The following is an 18,320-nucleotide window of genomic DNA, read 5'->3' on the forward strand; positions in this document are numbered from 1 at the left end:
AAGCATACTCTTAATATACAATTCAGCAATCATGCTCTGGTATTTACCCAAACATGCTGAAAAAACTTATGTCCACATAAAAACCTGCACATGGATATTTATAGCAGCTTTATTCATAGCTGGCAAAACTTGGAAGCAACAAAGATGTAGGTGAATGTATAAATAAACTGTGGTATATCCAAACAATGAAATATTATTTAGCTATTTATTTTAAAAAGAGCTATAAGCTATGAAAAGACACAGAGGAAACTTAAATGCATATAAGTGAAAGAAGCAATCTGAAAAGGCTACATATAGTATGATTCCAACTATATCTAGAAAAGGCAGTAAAAAGATCAGTGGTTGCCAGGGGCTAAGGGGTAGGGAGGGATGAACAGGTGGTGCACAGATGGCAGTGAAACTAGTCTGAATGATACTATAATGGTAGATACATGTCATCATAAATTTTCCCAAACCTACAGAATTTACGACACCAACAGTGAACATTTTAATGTAAACTATGGACTCTGGATGGTAATGATACCTCATGGTAGGCTCATCACTGTAACAAATTTACCACTCTGGTGGGGGATGTTAATAAAGGGGGAGAAGGCTGTGTGTGGGTAGAGGCAGGGGGTATATGGGAAATCCCTGTACTTTCTGCTCAATTTTGCTCTGAACCTAAAACTGCTCTAAAAAAATAAAGTCTAATTTTTAAAAAACCTATACTCATCATTTTTCCTACACTAGCCCACCCCACAAATAAAAAGCTGACCTTTTGGGGGTTCTTGGTTCAAACAATAAAAGTCACTTGGGCTTATTGAAGCAGAAGGGCAATTTTATTAATGTAACTCTTAACTCATCTGTCTACTTCAGTTTTGCCCCATTCCAATCAACCCTCTCCATTCAGCCAAAGTGAGCTTTCTAAAATGCATTCCTGAAAACCCTGCAGTTGATTCCATTTGTTCTTAGGGCAAAGTTAGAAACTTAGGTGTTGCTGTTAGTGCCCTGCTCACAACCCATTGGCCCACCCTGGATATCACCTACAGACCGCTCCCGTACAGGCAATGACTTTGTGCCTCTCAGCCTGCCTGAGGGCATTCTCTAAGAAGCTGGGGCAGGTCCCCAGGAGCAACCTCCAACCCACGAGGGACAAGAGTGCTGGATAAATGTGCCTCCTTCCTCACATCAATGTGACAACTAAGAGGCATGTCCTACACGGTCTCTCAGGGGTCTCCAGTGGCACTGAGCTTCAGCTGTCCAGAGCAGTACCCTGCTGTTTAATACAGCCTTTACAAGCTTTCTTCCTTCTCTGTCTTACTTCCCCATTGCTTCACCATGCTTCCTGGAACCACCTTCCAAATAAACTACTTCTGCCCAAACCCTTGCCTCAGTTGCTGCTTTCAGGGTACCTCAACGTAAGATAGTGCCCTTACACGGTCTACAATTCCCTTCATCACTGGGGCCCTGCTTCCTCCTTTACCACTTCCCAATCTGCACTCTGTTCTCAAGGTGTGTAGACCTTCTATCAGCTCCTTTCATGCTCTCGCTCTTCTAGGCCTTTACACATTCTATCTTTCTTCTCCTAGAACACTCTATCTCCTACTCTTCATCTGACTAGTTCCTATTCGACCCTGAAATATCTGCTTAAATGTCACTTCCTCCAGGAAGCCTTCCTGAATTTCCAAATTCATGTTTTGTGTTCCTTCTATCTGCTCTCAGAACATCCTGTTCTTCCCAAACATAGCACTTATCATATCACTTTGTAAAAGTTTCCTCAATTCTCTGCCTCAGCACTCACTAAGTTTCAGGAGTACTTGTTCATTACTGCACCAAAACAATCTAGCACAGCTCTAGGCCCAAAGCAAAACTTTATGACTGTGCCTAGCACATGATAGTTGCCCCAAAATATATGTGGAAATGAAAAGGAAAGAATTTGAAGCAGTGTTCAAAACAAGTTACAGGGCTTCCCTGGTGGCGCAGTGGTTGAGAGTCCACCTGCCGATGCAGGAGACGCGGGTTCGTGCCCCGATCCGGGAAGATCCCACATGCCGTGGAGCGCCTGGGCCCGTGAGCCATGGCCACTGACCTTGCGCGTCCGGAGCCTGTGCTCTGCAATGGGAGAGGCCACAACAGTGAGAGGCCTGTGTACCGCCAAAAAAAAAAAAAAAAAAAAAAACAAGTTACAGCATAACTTAGCCAAACAGGCAAGACACAGTTCAGAGAAGCAGCATACGATGCTATGGTTCAACTTCCTTCTGGTTGTCACCTGAGACTCTGTGGAACACAGAATGGACCCACCTCCAACTCCAGAAATCATGAAAATAGCTTTCAATAAATAGGACACAAATTATGTAGGTCTTTGGATAGTATCACTGTCAAAATAATCCATAACTGGATGAACTGATTTACGGTTAGCTTTAATAAGTTAGCAGCAGATCCTCAAAGTCTAATAACAAATTTCTGTAATTTGGCAACAGAAGAGAGGCTGTATCAGAGTAGGTTAACTGCTGCATCAAACAGCACAATAAAGTCCAATCAGGCCTGGCAGCTCTCCTTCAAGTGGCAACTCAGGGACTTCAGTCAACAAGCGGGGAGGAGGGAAAGGGAAAACAGAGAGTATGAAGAGCCCACATCTGATATTTAACTGCCTTGGCCCTGAAGTAAACAACTTCCCTTCCACTTACATTCCTCTGTGAGTACCAGTCACATGTCCCCACCAAGATGCAAGGTCAGGGACTTGCAAACATAGCTCCTGGCTGGGCATCTGCTTCCCAACAACTGCCCTAGGCCATGGAAGGGGAACACAGATCTTTGGTGGTCAGCTAGCTGCCTCTGCCACCTGCTGCAGGAAACTGAATTGTAGCTTACAGCTCCAATACCTTCATCGTATTGAATGGAGACAGAGTCAAAGATGGACATTGCTAGCTTCTCTCACAAGGACCGTCGCAATATTCTCTGCCCTTGTTGATCTCCCTGCCTCCAATTTCACTCTGTTCCACCCCCATCTCCACTTCCCATTGATCATACAGTTGCCTTTCAGAGTCACTGTTCTAAATTCAAACCTGCCCCATTTAAATCATATCAATGGTTCTCCAGTACTTTTAGGATGAAGTGTACATTCCTCAGCATGGCATCAAAGGCCCACCAAGGTCTGGCTTCAGCCTACCCCTCCAATCTCATCCCCTGCCATTCCCTCTCTCACTCTATGCTCCAAACTACCTGCAGTTCCCCAAAGCATCAGGCAACTTCATGCCTTCAAGCTTGTGTACATGCCATGCCTCTATCTGAAATGCCCTCTCCCCTTCTCCCAGGGCACCCTTATGTTATTCTTCAAGATTCAGTTCAAGTCCCTCTTCCTCTGCAAATCCACATCCCCCACCCTGCCTCACTATAGTTAACCATCTTCTCCTTTGAGCCACCACTTTTCTTGTACATACATGGACCATCATACTACACTACAACTACTTGCTTTAAACATCTACCTTACCTTTAGACTGTGAACTCCTTAAGTTCAGGGACCAAGTCTTTTCACGTGTTTTCTGAGTCTACAAAATATCCAATATGTACTAGGAGCTCAATAAATGTTTGATGAATGAGCTAATGCATGTATATACATGTGAAGGAATCACAAGTCATGCAGAGTAAATGTTCAGTGGTGACATTCTTTTGCTGCTTATAGAAGCCAACAGATGAAGATATTTCCAAGCCAATAAATATGCCTCTGGGACCTCTAATTTCAATGCAGCTTGTGACTAGAAAATTCACGAACAATTTCATTCTGATTTCAGATTTGGCTAGGAGGTCAAAACAGTATTTTCTCATTTTTACTAATCCTTTCATACATATTCATAAATTTAAACCAAACACGCAAAACCAACTCAGACACCCAGATGCAACAGCAAGCAGGAACAAGTTCCTGTCCAATGAGAAATCAACGCAATACAGAATCTATGTCCAGTCTAAACAAGTTTCTATGGATGAAGATGGACTCAATTTTGTTTAATTTTTAATCTTCTTTATAATAACAAGAACCAGATAAAAATAGGTGAACTGATTTTATTAAAGAACTTTTTAGGGAAAAAGTTGAATACAGTCGGCCCTCTGGTATCCGCAGGTTCCGCATCCTTGGATGAGGACGGCCAACTGTACTATGCCATTTTATACCAGGGACTTGAACATCTGCAAATTTTGGTATCGCTGAGGGTCCTGGAACCAATCCCCCCATGGATGCTGAGGGACTAGTATATTCACACTTTTCCTCAATTAAAATGTCAATATTTCTACCAAAAATAGAAGTTTTCTAAGTATCAGAAGGCAATGCCTTAATATAACCTTTCCTAGCCTGCCTATTAAACTTTGATATGAATGATGAATCATACATCATAGTTTCAATGCTTGAGTCTAACTATATTTTCACAGTCCTGATAATTTTATTAACCAGGGAGATGCTAGGAAATAACATTGATTGAGATGTAATACATACCAGGTACTATGTTAGATGCTTTATATATATCATCTTTTTTAATCTCCCTAACAACCTCATAAGGAATTGCAGTAAACCCTGGACAGGTTTCAGGCTGCCCAGCATCTGAAATCCCTGCATGTGTTTGAGGAGTTCTCTATCTTAGGAGTCTTGTGGGACGCAGTCTGGCTCCCTCTAAAAGGCTGGGAAGCCAGGTACTCATTTTCTAAGACTCCCTTACAACTAGGAAGTTAGCAGGAAACCTGGGCCACCTATCAGATAGACAGATCCAGACTTGAATCAGAAGCTAGTGACCCAGAGAAGCAGGAACTATGAAGAATCTCTGCTAATTAAATGCTTACCTGTGGTCACGTGGCATAAAGAACCAAAGCAGGGAAGATATGACGGCCAAAACAATCATAGACCAATATGAACAGTACAGGGAATTCCATTCCAAGGACTGTGTAGTAGAGTGGTTTCTTCTAATATTACTGGACAGAACGAAGACAATAATAAGCACAAATTCCTACATTTTACCTGCACAACGTAGACTGAAATCCAAAACTATATATCTCAAAAATTAAAGCTCTCATCTGTATTTTACCACAATTTTTTAAATGCTTAAAAAATAAATATAAAACTCTTATCTCTTATGGTCACGAGACTGAGATAGTAAAAAAACATCACAAAGTTTGATTCTGTGGGTCACCAAATTATGTGTTCAATTCATAGCCTTGCAAGACCTTTTGAGATCAACAACGGCAGAGATTCAGGGCACTGAGCATAAAGAATTTAACTCCAAGTACAGGCATGCCTTGTTCTATTGCACTTCACTTTATTGCACTTCACAGATATTGCATTTTTTACAAATTGAAGGTTTGTGGCAACCCTGCATTGTCAGATGATAGTAAGCACTTTTTAGCAATAAAGTATTTTTTAATTAAGGTATATACATTGTTTTTTTAGACCTAATGCTATTGCACACCTTACAGTATAGTGTAAACATAACTTTTATATGCACAGGAAACCAAAACATTTGTGTGACTCCATTTACTGCGATATTTGCTTTATTGCAGTGGTCTGAAACTGAGCCCAAAATATCTCCAAGGTATATCTGTACTGGAATTGGGAAATATGGTATCATTTGGCCAACTCAGAGCACTCAAAAATCTCACTCTCATTCATCAACCAAAGCTGCCACTCCCTCCTTGTCCAATGAGACTGTTACAGCCTCCCCCGATGATTCTGCCATTTGAGTGAGGCACTGCACAAGGGGAAGCCAGTTCATCTCCTATCAATTGACCCACACCGACACTCATCGTCCTGAGCCTTTGACCAGAGCAGATCTCAACATGCCCTGAAAAGCCAACTACAAGGTCAGACTCCTGATGCCATTGGTGAAATGGCTTTCTGCTTGTTACAGAGTTGTTAGAGATGGTTGACCCTGACTATTAAGAGGAAATAGGGATGCTGCCATATAATAAGGCTAGGAAGAGGATGGCTGGATGCAGGAGATCCTTGAGGTAACTCCTAGTACTGCCATGATGTCCAATGACCAGAATGAAAAGATACAGATAGGACTGCCAAAGGCTTGGATCCCCAGGAGTGGAGGTTTGGGTCACACCACCACTGTATAAAGAACATCAGTCTGCCAAGATAAAAGGGTGTGGAATGGGGGAATGAAGGAGGGAAGTCAAATACTTACTTTGGCCTTGTGACCTGATGCAGTAGCATCGAATATAGCATTTATCCATAGTTTCTTTCTTGCAATGATATATATGTAAATACATATTTAAACTAATTTTCTCTTTCTCTCTCTTACATAGGGTACATTGGTGATGATTAAATTTACAACTCAGTCTGTAATATTACAGAACATTGAGATGGGATCATGCTAGACCTGAAGAAGGAATGGACACCACCTACAGATCTTGAATATGGAGATGAACAAATGAGACTTTTGTATGCCCCTTGGGGGAAAAGTGAAAGCATTTTAAATTATACAAATTATAGTTGCGTTATGTTGAGTGGGAGAAATTTTTTCTTTTGGAAGTATAAATATAGGGGAAAGGAGGTAGGTCACTGTTGGGCTACCAATGGAATGGACTCCAGTAGGGGGTGTTTTTTGTTTTTTTGTGGGGGTTTTTTGGGCTACCTGGCATCTGGATGCTCTTCCTGTGTTTGGAAATTTTCCAGTCTTCAGAGTTTGGGTGAATGGGGAGAGCCCACCTCTCACTGAAAGCTGAAACACTACATACTTGCTTTCCCAGATTCCTTCACTGCTAGAGAACAGCAGATGACCTAAGTTCTCCAAGCAGACACACCTTGCCCCAAACACTGAATTGGAAGTTAGTGACACTAGTTAGAGACTGCAGAGAATCCACTGACTCGGTGGCGGGGTAGGGGGGCAGCAATCCTGAGTTTCCATAAGCAGAGAGGGCAAAGGTACCATATAACATCCAGTGTCCAGTGTCAGCAGCATCAGTGTCTAGCTACAGGACAGTGCTGTCTCCACCTGTGGAGGAGAAGTATTTGTAACATACTCCCCCTGTAGTCCTGGCAGCTGCCTGGCCTCTCCTGTTCCTATGCATTTTCCTTTCTCGAGACTCCATGAGTTATCCAATACCGTTTTAATAAATCCTTATCTGCTTAAGTGTGCAACTAAATGTGTAGTCAGTTTCTGTTGTTATAAACTAAGAACCCTGGCTAATGCAGGTGGATGTTATCTCATTTCCCTCACAGGGAAATCAACATCTTAGAGAGATTAAGTGACCCACAAAATAAGACATAACCCAGGAGTGGCAGGGCTGGTTTCGATCTAGGCCCGTTTGTCTCTCTTCGTCTGTGCTTTTCCCACTCTGGCACACTGCAATATCCAGAACTGAAATCCTTCAAATCAAAGAAACTGTTAAATTAACATAGAGAAAGTCATGCACAACATTTCAATGGAAGATCAGGAAAAATCATTTTTTTCCAGCAACATTTTCCAAATTCCACTTATCAGAATCAACCACCAGAGTAGAAAGCACTGGAATGCAATATTTCCATCCTCTTCAAAACAAACCTGTTTCCTTTCTCTGCCAGAGTGTGCCAGGAAAAAATGTTCCTAAGAAAGCTAAGAAAAAGTCAAAAGACTGTATCTTTTTTCCTCCTGCTATAAAGTGGAAACAATCTTTTGAATAATTAATTGACTATATAATTAAGGGACATAACTCCAGGGAGACTCAGAGTCCTCTCTTCCATCAAACAATTGTGGGAGGTGCACACACTCCAAGTCAACAAGCCCAGCCCTTTCACAAGAACACAGAGTTGGCTCCATGCCTGTTTTGATTAGAACACCACCCTGCCTCTTCCTCCCAGAGATCTTTCGACTTGTTGTGTCTTGTATTCAGTGGGCACCCAATAAACACTTACTGAACAAATAGATCCTCGCCATGCCTGTATTAAGAGTTCAAAGCCATCCAACCTGGAGTTCAGATCCTAAATATATGGAGGATCTGAAAAATAGAAATTATTTTCATCTTTTTTGAAGCTTCTTTCATTCATTTTGTCAATGCCCCAAATTCCATTCCTTGATGTTGTTAGTGCTAAAGAAGATGAACTGGAAGCAAATTAAGCATAACCAACAGGGCCAGACCTTCTTTCTAAAAAGGATCCCTAGAAAAGCAGAGAATTCCATGGGACAGGGATGAAAAGCTCTGCCCAGAAGGTAGGGTGTTTTTAGCCCCTGATGCCTGCTCTCAAAGAATGTACACTAATAGAATTAGACATGCTATTTCCTTATGCCTGAACTAAAAAGAAAGACGAGACCTATCATTCTCAGTGTCTGGGATTCCCTTCTACCTACTATGGGAAACCATTTATATCAGATAAATATTTTCATCCCCTCCAGGATCAGTAGTCAGTGATTCTGAAAATAAAACTCAGACCTACCCCATACCACAAACTCCCACTCCTGTTTCCTATCTTTTTAAAAAATCTTCACCTAGAGGCATAGTGTGGGCAGAAAACTGCCTTATTCGCCCCATGCTCCCCCACCCCCACATCCTCATCCCAATCCTTGGAACCTGTGAATATGTCATTTTACATGGCAAAAGAGACTCTGAAGATGTGATTATAGTTAAGGACCTTAAAATAGGGAGATTATCCTGGATTATATGCGTGGGTTCCATGTTATCACACTAGTCCTGAGAAACTTTCCTGGCTGGATTAGAGAGAAGAAAGGGGAGAAGGAGAGATTGGAAGGGTAAGGGAGACTCAACCTACCATTGCTGACTTTGAAGAGGGAGGAAAGGGGGCATGAGTCAAGGAACGTGGGTGGTCTCCAGAATAGCCCTCAGTTGACAGCCAGCAAGGATTCAGGGATCACAGTCCTACAACAGCAGGAACTACAACAACCCAAATGAGGAAGGAAACAAGTCTTCCCTTAGAGCCTCTAGAAAGGAATGCAGCCTGTGGACACCTGGATTTTAGCCCTGTGAAACCATGTCAAACTTCTAAACTAGAGAACTATAAGATAATGCATCTGTGTTGTTTAAAATGCTAAATTTGTGGTAATTTTTTACAGCAACAGTAGAAAATTAACACAAGACATAAGCCTCCTGAGAGTTAATTATTCTTTGCCTGTTCAAGTTTATTTCATTTTTTAATTTTTTTTAATGTTGTATCTATTTTATTTATTTATTTTTGGCTGCATTGGGTTTTTGTTGCTGTGCGCAGGCTTTTCTCTAGTTGTGGCGAGTGGAGGCTACTCTTTGTTGCGGTGCGTGGGCTTCTCATTGAGGTGGCTTCTCTTGTTGCGGAGCACAGGCTCTAGGCACGCGGGCTCAGTAGTTGTGGCTCACAGGCTGTAGAGCACAGGCTCAGTAGTTGTGGTGCACGGGCTTAGTTGCTCCATGGCATGTGGGATCTTCCCGGACAAGGGCTTGAACCCGTGTCCTCTGCGTTGGCAGGCAGATTCTTAGCCACTGCACCACCAGGGAAGCCCTCAAGTTTACTTTAGAAACAAGGATGCAGGCAAGCCAAGGGAAGAGTCTGCTTTTGTTGTTGCTATTGTTTCTCTTCTCATTTGTTTTCCTGACCAGCCCTGCCTGCCTCTGGAGTGACTACAAGCATCTTCTTTCCGGTGTGAACTTCCTCCAGAATGAGTGGGCCATTGGGTTGTGGTTGTGGACAGGTCAGTATCTGAGCTAATAAAGTAGGCAGTTTCTCCTCAGTGAATCACAGAATGTTGGAACTAGTTAGGGACCAATCTTATTTAGTGAAGTAAACAGATAACCAGAGAGTCAAAATGACTTCCCTGAGGATACACCGTGAGCTATTTCAGACCAGGGACTCTAAGACTAGTCTTTCAGCTTCCAGTTCAGAACATGGTTTCCATCACATTGGTGGTTCAAAAACTCAGCCCTGGATGTGCATAAAATAATGGGGGGAGCTTTTTAAAAAAAACAGTGATGGGGCTTCCCTGGTGGCGCAGTGGTTGGGAGTCCGCCTGCCGATGAAGGGAATATGGGCTCGTGCCCCAGTCAGGGAAGATCCCACATGCCGCGGAGCGGCTGGACCCATGAGCCATGGCCGCTGAGCCTGCGCGTCCGGAGCCTGTGCTCCGCAACGGGAGAGGCCACAACAGTGAGAGGCCTACGTACAGCAAAAAAACAAAACAAAACAAAAAAAACACAGTGATGCCAGGTCCCCACCCCAGGGATTCTGATTCAGTTGGTCAGCAGCGGGACCTAAATCAGTATTATTTTTTAAAAGCTCTCCTTTTCTTATGTGCTTTACATCAAGACTCTGAATTGTGGCCCGATCTCAGCGCACACTGAATTCTACTTAAAGGTCCAGATTAATGATAATTAATGTCCAGTATAACAAAGAGACCAGTACCAGTTCTATTCATGGTTACATAGGGTTTCATTAGATACAAAGCAAAAGCAAAATATTTAGTTAGATTTCCACATGTTCTTCCTTATAAGATGTTCTCTTTTTCCCTGTGCTCAATTACCTTCTGAGAGAAGACCTTTTGCCACTTAGAATGTCTGACAGCTGACTCCATTTCCTGCCCGGGATCCTATGCTGTCATTGTATCTTGTTCCTTTCCATGCTTCCAGGGACTAAAGTCCCTCCCCAAACCTCAATCCCAACGGTTGACAGCCCTCTTCTGGTGCTCACCACCTGCCTGCCTGAACAACCTTTGGCCTACCGTGGACACCTCCACGCTGTGCTGGGCCTGCAGCCATCCCTGCCCTTCAGCAGCAGCCACAGTTTTCCTCCCCAGAAGGTCTGCTACTGAAACCTGCCCCACACCAAGATCAAGTTGTTGGTGTCCAGTTGTACAGAGAAAAAATTATTTGCAGATGCTTTGATTTTTAAGATTAACATTTGGTTTATTAAAGTTAAAATTTAAAGCCTAGTATTTCTAGTATAAATCTTCATATTCTAGTTATTAATCAAGCAAAATTCAACAATCACTTTTAAGGTGTGTCTTCACAAATTAATTAAATGCCCTTAAGTAATTTAAAATTGACTTCGTAGATTTAGTATATTTTGCTTTTACTTTTGATTTTTTTTCTATTAATGAGACCTCTCTTTGGCTCTCAAGTTATTGTAATATCATCAGATCTTCTGATCCTAATGGAATTACGTTGTAAACTTTTGTGCTTTATTGCATGATTTGAGTTGACCAAATTCTGTATTCTCCTCGTCTTTTCCTTTCTTAGCAAGGCCATAACTCACAAATTTTTAAATAGCCTCCTTTGGATTCTACATGTGTCTCCTGGTTTTGTTTGGCTCCACAATCATTAGGCTCTGTGCTGCTGACCGCCCACCCCCCCACTATAGGCTAATAACACCCCCCACCTATGCCTTGCCTTGTCCTCAGTTTCTGACCCTCCTTAGGCCTGTGCTGACACCCCTTCCTAGACCAAGTTCCAGTGCTGAGACTCGACTTTTGCATGTTGCTCTTGTCTTTCCCGTTCCTGAGTGCCCTCTCCCCCTTCTCTACCCATCCTTCAAGGTTCATCTCAAATCCCACCTGCCTTGACCACAACCCATGGCGATTTCCCTCTCTTCCACACATGTATCACCACCCATTGCTGATACTATTCATTTTATATTACCTTGTGCATCATATTATTGCTAATTATTTTTTCCTGCTTTTTTTGTCTTCTCTCGCCTAGATTAGAAACTCTCAGAAGGTAAGAGCTGTGTTTTAGAGTGGTTACATCTCTGCTCGTGGCCTAGCCTGTTACCTTGGGCATGACGACAGCTCAATAAGACCTAGAGGGTATATGTAAATTCTGCTCCTGCCCAATATGCTATGGATGATCAATGACAATTGAGCAATATTAATCCAGACTAACCACTCGAGACCCATGGCACATCCTAATAGGGGATAGCATGTCACTCTGCTTCTCAGCTTGCTTGATGCGGATTTACTGACTTCAGCCAGATAGTAAATTCCAGAGTATCTGGTACAGATTTTCCATCCTGAAATTACAATGCCTGTAGTTGTTCAAACACTTCTGTCTGAAAAACGTCCTCCCATGTGCTTAACTCCTACTAAAAAGAAAATGCTGAATAACACATTTCAGCATGCCTTACTTACGGACAATGAGTATGTGTGAAGAGACAGGGAATGAGCGAAGAAGCAGCTCACAAAAAAAGCCTTTTCTAGGTTTAGTTGTGTCAGGACTGCACGGGAAAACAGACCTTATTTTTATCAGAACTAAGTTTGCAGTTTCTTGACATACATGGAAGAGCAAAAGGGTATCTATAGTTCCCTCTACCCAGAGGAAGAAAATAGGAGAAAATGTTCACATGGCAAATGAACCATGTGTACAACCAAACCCCCAGACCTGAGATGTCTCTGATTTACTGCAGGAAACAGGGGAGTCTCCCAACTCAGCTATTGGTCTGGCTGGCGGTTTTAATTGAAAGCAGTTGCCCTCTCCCCACCCAGCCATGAGTATGACTCATCACCTGTCCCCCAGGCCAAGTGTTTTACAAAATACTGTGCATCACCATGGCAATAGCCAAGCATCTGCCCTCACTTGGGTGAGGTTAGACTAAGTACTATGTACTTAGTACTAAGTACATTTTTTTTTTTTTTTTTTTTTTTTTTTGCGGTACGCAGGCCTCTCACTGTTGTGGCCTCTCCCGTTGTGGAGCACAGGCTCCGGACACGCAGGCTCAGAGGCCATGGCTCACGGGCCCAGCCGCTCCGCGGCATGTGGGATCTTCCCAGACTGGGGCACGAACCCGCGTCCCCTGCATCGGCGGGTGGACTCTCAACCACTGTGCCACCAGAGAAGCCCAGTACTAAGTACATTTTAATTTATTTTTTGTATCTGTTTATTTGACTAGTTATAGATTTGAAATATTAATCACAGGAAGAGGCCATTTGGTACAACAGAGCTGTCATACAGCAGTGCAAGAGGCAAAAAGAAAAGAGGGAGACCCAAAACAATAAAAGTAACTTTTTGTTACCAAAACAAATAACTTTTAACTTTGTCACAGACAACACTGAACGACCTGAGGAAGATGGGAAATAGAGATAATAATTACTGAGGTCTTACTATGAGGCATCCTAATCCTCCAGCATCACTTATTATTATTCCTGTTTTACAGATGAAGAAACTGAGACACTCAGAGCTTAAGGTTATACAACTGGTAAGTTACAGAGCCAGGATTCAAACTCAGGCAGCCTGATCCAAGGACCCACACTCGTACCAGCTATATCTGATTACCACAGCTTATAGGAGAGGGGGAGCCTCACAAGTTGTCTGATTGTGTTCTTTGTTGGTTTATTTGTTTTCCCAACTAAAGTCAAATTATATCAAGGCTTTAAAGACTAAAACAGGATGGATTTCTAATTTGAAGGTTAACTGATAAATAAGCAAAAAACGGAAGAAGTGGTACAGCAGAGACCGACTAGTAGGACGGACATGCTCCACACACAGATGCATGGAGAAAGTTCTGTGTTTGGTGCCAATCAACCTAAATTCCTCCTTATACCAGGCAGGCAGCTTCACTCTTCCAAAACCACAGATTTGGCCCACTTTGGCCAGGCATCTCACAAATCCCAGCCCTCATCACAAGGGTGTTCTGCTGGGGACAGATCAGCACAAGTCCACCGCCATTACTGGAAACACAACCCACAGAACCTATCCTACCAACAGAGGGCCATCAGGGACACCAAGGACAGCGTTATGCCCTGAAGAAATGTCCTCATTTGCCAGGATGCCCCATCTGCTGTTTGAATTGCTTGAACTCAAGAAAGGGCTATTAACTCTGGGTCCAGAGCCATTATTTAAGAAGATGAAAAGGGAGGCAGTGACCACATTTATTTAGTGTGCAGCTAAGAGTAGAGATTTGGTTGAACCTAAATTCAAAAGCAAAGAGAATTAAATATAATCACTTTTTAAGGCACTGAAGTGATTTAAGTATTCTGTCACTGTTGGCTAGCAGTTTTCTTAGACCTAATTCAGGTCATTAAAGGTAAGATGAAGTCCCTGTGGGCTTATGGCATTATGCTGTGTCATGATGCAAAATGGCTATGCCACAATAAACAAGTGCACCAGCCTGTCACTGTGAGGCCTGCCCCGGAGAGGTCAGCAACCTGTGATGGCCAGAAATTCATCTCACCGTCACAGTGCGGACCCTGCAGTGGGGCTGCCTGGGCTCATCCCCTACCTCTGCCATCTACTAGCTCTGGGACTGGGCAAGTTATCTTATTCTCTGTCCCTCAGTTTCATTACTCAAAATAGGGGGATAGGGCTTCCCTGGTGGTGCAGTGGTTAAGAATCCGCCTGCCGATGCAGGGGACACGGGTTCGAGCCCTGGTCTGGGAAGATCCCACATGCCGCGGAGCAACTAGGCCCGTGAGCCACAACTACTGAGCCTGCACGTCTGGAGCCTGTGCTCCGCAACGAGAGGCCGCGATAGTGAGAGGCCCGTGCACGGCGATGAAGAGTGGCCCTCGCTTGCCGCAACTAGAGAAAGCCCTCGCATAGAAACGAACACCCAACACAGCCAAAAATAAATAAAATTTAAAAAATAAAAATAAAAATAAAAATAAATAGGGGGATAGTAATAGTTCCTACCTCTTATGGTGATTGTGAGGATCAAAGAAACTAATTCATGCCAGGTGCTTCCTGGACATCCTGCCACACATTTCAATCTTAGATTTAAGAACATGCCGTTCAGTTGAGCTTACTTATTTCTACCTGAGTTCAGCCTGACCTCTGAAATATGCTTTGTGGGGGAGGACAGTTTGCTTGCTAACTGGGAAGTCACTATATAAAAATTTTTTTTTTAATTTATCTAATTTGTCTCTATGTTCCTCATGTTCAGTTTTTCTGAAGTATTTACAGCCAAAGGGGCCTCCGCAGAATACTGGAGCCCTAACAGGGCAAAGTCAAGCACAGTCACTTTTTAAAATCCTGTAACTCAGATCACAGTCCCAACCAAGCACCTGGATCAAGTTTGAAGGGGAGTTGGGTGGGGTCAGATGGATTTCAGAGAAACAAACCATAAAGCCACCTCCTTCTTTGCTATGAATCCGCTAATGCAAGGATGGCCAGCTCTGAGGAAGGGGACCCGATCCCCATTGTTTTAACTCACAGTACCCTTCAGCAAGAGGGGTGCAAGCTGCCATCAGCCACAGGGGTCTAGAGGTATCAGTCAGGGGGGTAGTGGGGGGCCATGGGTAACCTACCTTGCAGCTTCTTTTGCAATAGCAAAAAGGATTATTTGACCTGGTTGCATATTTACTTATTTACTTGCAGGGCCTTGTGGCAGGTACTCATGAGGAGAATAAAGTGCCAAAGGGCCCCAAATTGCCCCTTGCTTACTGCCACTTCTCTCATTTCATACTCTATGGCAGAAGTGTTTAGTTACATCAAGGATGTCTATCAATCATGTTTTAAGAGTATTTTGAGAATTTCCTATTTTCCCACCCTCCCCTCCCCCATCAAGATCAATGAGGCATCCAGGAGTATTTCAAAACTAGGCTTTGTCTAGATGTATTAGAAAAGGGAAAAAGACAGGCCATATAAATACTATTTGACCAGAGCCATTCTCCTGATTCGAGAACTTCCTTTTGAATTTCCAGCTAAATACCCCAATGTGACGGGCATGTAAATACATTCTTGTCCACTAGCTTGAAATGTTTCTCAAGAATGGGCCTAAAGCTGCTAATACTAGTAAGCTTACTGATACTCCAGTTCAGTTACAGGAGTTCTTGGATGATGTGACTTTCAGTAACTCTGCTTTACTGGGTTCTTGCTTCCCAGCTCCTCTACGTGGGAAGGGCTGGACACACAATGGCTATTACAGTTTCTAGGTACAGGCACTGGTTAAGATGTTCTGCATACCGGGTAGCAGCTAACTCAAATGCTTGGAGCTGGCAGGTGACAAATGAAGAGAGAGTGCCTGGGGGTACAACCCCATCTCAGTTCAGGTTTATTGCTGCCAGGTAGGAAAGATGGCAGATTTACAGACATTCCCACATTTTTAAGAGAAGCCAGAAATTCAGGTTGTTACATGAAATCTCCCGATTTTTAAAGTTGACAAATTACTAAAATGTTTTTCAGGGACTGCATGGGTGACTAAATATGTAATTCATAACCTCTGACCACTAATGACACCCCCTGAACATCTGCATCTCACCTTTAAAGGTCTGGTGACCTTGGAGCACTCATGATATTAAGTTAGTGTCCCACGCTACTCCTTGCTTAGGTGCCCACAGGCCTGGCTGTTGGACACCCATCATCTCATTTCACCCCCCACAACAACACTGAGTTAGAGACTAGTACTGTTTCCACCCACAGATGAGAAAAGTGAGTCTTGAAGAGTTTGAGTAACGTACCCAAGGTCCCAGAGCAAGTACACCTTGGGGATTTGTCACGGGGCAGCCATGCACTCTAGCTGAGGAGTGGGGCTCTACTGGCACCTCGGGCCTAAAATCCTGGGATTCCACCGGTCCCACCTCTCAGACTAGGGGTACTACTACATTCAAATTCAGTGTGGTAGGGCTTCCCTGGTGGCACAGTGGTTGAGAATCTGCCTGCCAATGCAGGGAACACGGGTTCAAGCACTGGTCTGGGAGGATCCCACATGCCGTGGAGCAGCTGGGCCCGTGAGCCACAACTACTGAGACTGCGTGTCTGGAGCCTGTGCCCCGCAATGAGAGGCCGTGACAGTGAGAGGCCCGCACACCGCAATGAAGAGTGGCCCCCGCTCGCCGCAACTAGAGAAAGCCCTCGCAGAGAAACGAAGACCCAACACAGCCAAAAATAAATAAATAAATTTATTTAAAAATATATACATATATACGATATTTATTTTTTTAAAAAAATCAGTGTGGTAGGATGTTGACCACTCCAAATACAAAATGTATTTAATTCTTCTCCTTCAGTGAAGGAGTGTTACAGTTTTGCCAGTAAATATCTAAAATAGCAATCTAAAAAGCTACTGTGAAGCAATTCCATGCCCTGCATTCAAATGTCTGAATCTGCAAAATTTGGCATAAAGAGTGTTAGCAGTGGCTGCCAAACCCAAAGGAGGAGTTAAGGGGAAAGGTAAAGCATGGAGCTACTAGCTTTTTGTTTTCCCATGACAGTAGTGAGAACTAGAGATTGTAAAAGCGGTGGAAAAAGCCGTGTAGACTTTTACCAGAGCCAGTTTCAATTTTTTTTAATTACGTATAACGGTGAATAGTTACCAAGCAACTGTAACCAAGTTACTACATCTGTAGTGACAACACACACACATGATCTTTCCAATGAATGGCTCCTGACTCATTTTCTCCAGTCCTTACTACCATCGCTCAGAGATCTACAGTAGCTTTGATATCATCATTCCTTTCAGTGAGCCAGAGGGAAAGAAAAGAATGTGACTGCCACATGTGTGTGTGTATAAGTGAGAAATGGGGCAGGACAGCTAGAAAGGGAGTCAAATATCTTGATCAATTTCCCCAGCAGCAGGCTTAGTCAGATTAGCTTAGGACACGCTGATAAATTATAATGGAATCACTATTATTTGGGGAGAAGTGATTCAAGACTGACCAGCTTCTGATGTAAAGCAGTGGGGTGCAATGGTTACTCACACAGGCTCTGGCACCAGACTGCCCAGGTTTGAGTTCTGATTTCTTTACTTACCAGCTAGGTTTTCTTTTCTTTTTTTCTTTCTCTCTTTTTTTTCCTTCCCGGCCACATAGCACGGCTTGTGGGATCTTAGTTCCCAAACCAGGGATTGAACTCAAGCCCTCAGCAGTGAAAGCACAGAGTCCTAACCACTGGACCACCAGGAAATTCCCTTGCTAGGTTTTCTTGAATGAGTTGCCTAAACTTAGTAAGTTTCAAGTTCCCTATCTGTAAATTGGGAATAATAATAGACCCTACCTAGTAGGGTTGTTGTGAGGATTAAATGAGTTTAAATAGATTAAATATTTATTTAGAACAGTGGATGGCACATACTTAGTACTCAACGAATGTCAACTTTATTATTATCATCTCTCCCAGTGAAAATCACTGGTAACTCAAAAATGCTGACCCCATCAACCAGTGTTTCTCATCAAGCATGATGTCACCTCTAGCCTGGGAAATTTACAAGTGTGATGTTTTGATGATCAGCAAGCACTGCCAGCACTCAGTGGGTAGGGTTAGGGCTGGCGTTAGATACTAGATGTTCTGCAATTCATGGGTCAGTGCAATGGTCAACGGCCCCACATCCTACACAACTTTATATATCCTCCCAGTCTTCATGTAGGTGAAAAAACTTCGATTATCTGAACCTGGAGCCTAATTCCATTTCACATATAAATGCAAAGCATTTTTTACACAGCTTAAATATTACTGAATTTTCCAGGAATGCAACT

The sequence above is a fragment of the Globicephala melas genome, chromosome 1 (genome assembly GCF_963455315.2).
Source record: "Globicephala melas chromosome 1, mGloMel1.2, whole genome shotgun sequence".
Taxonomy (NCBI): domain Eukaryota; kingdom Metazoa; phylum Chordata; class Mammalia; order Artiodactyla; family Delphinidae; genus Globicephala; species Globicephala melas.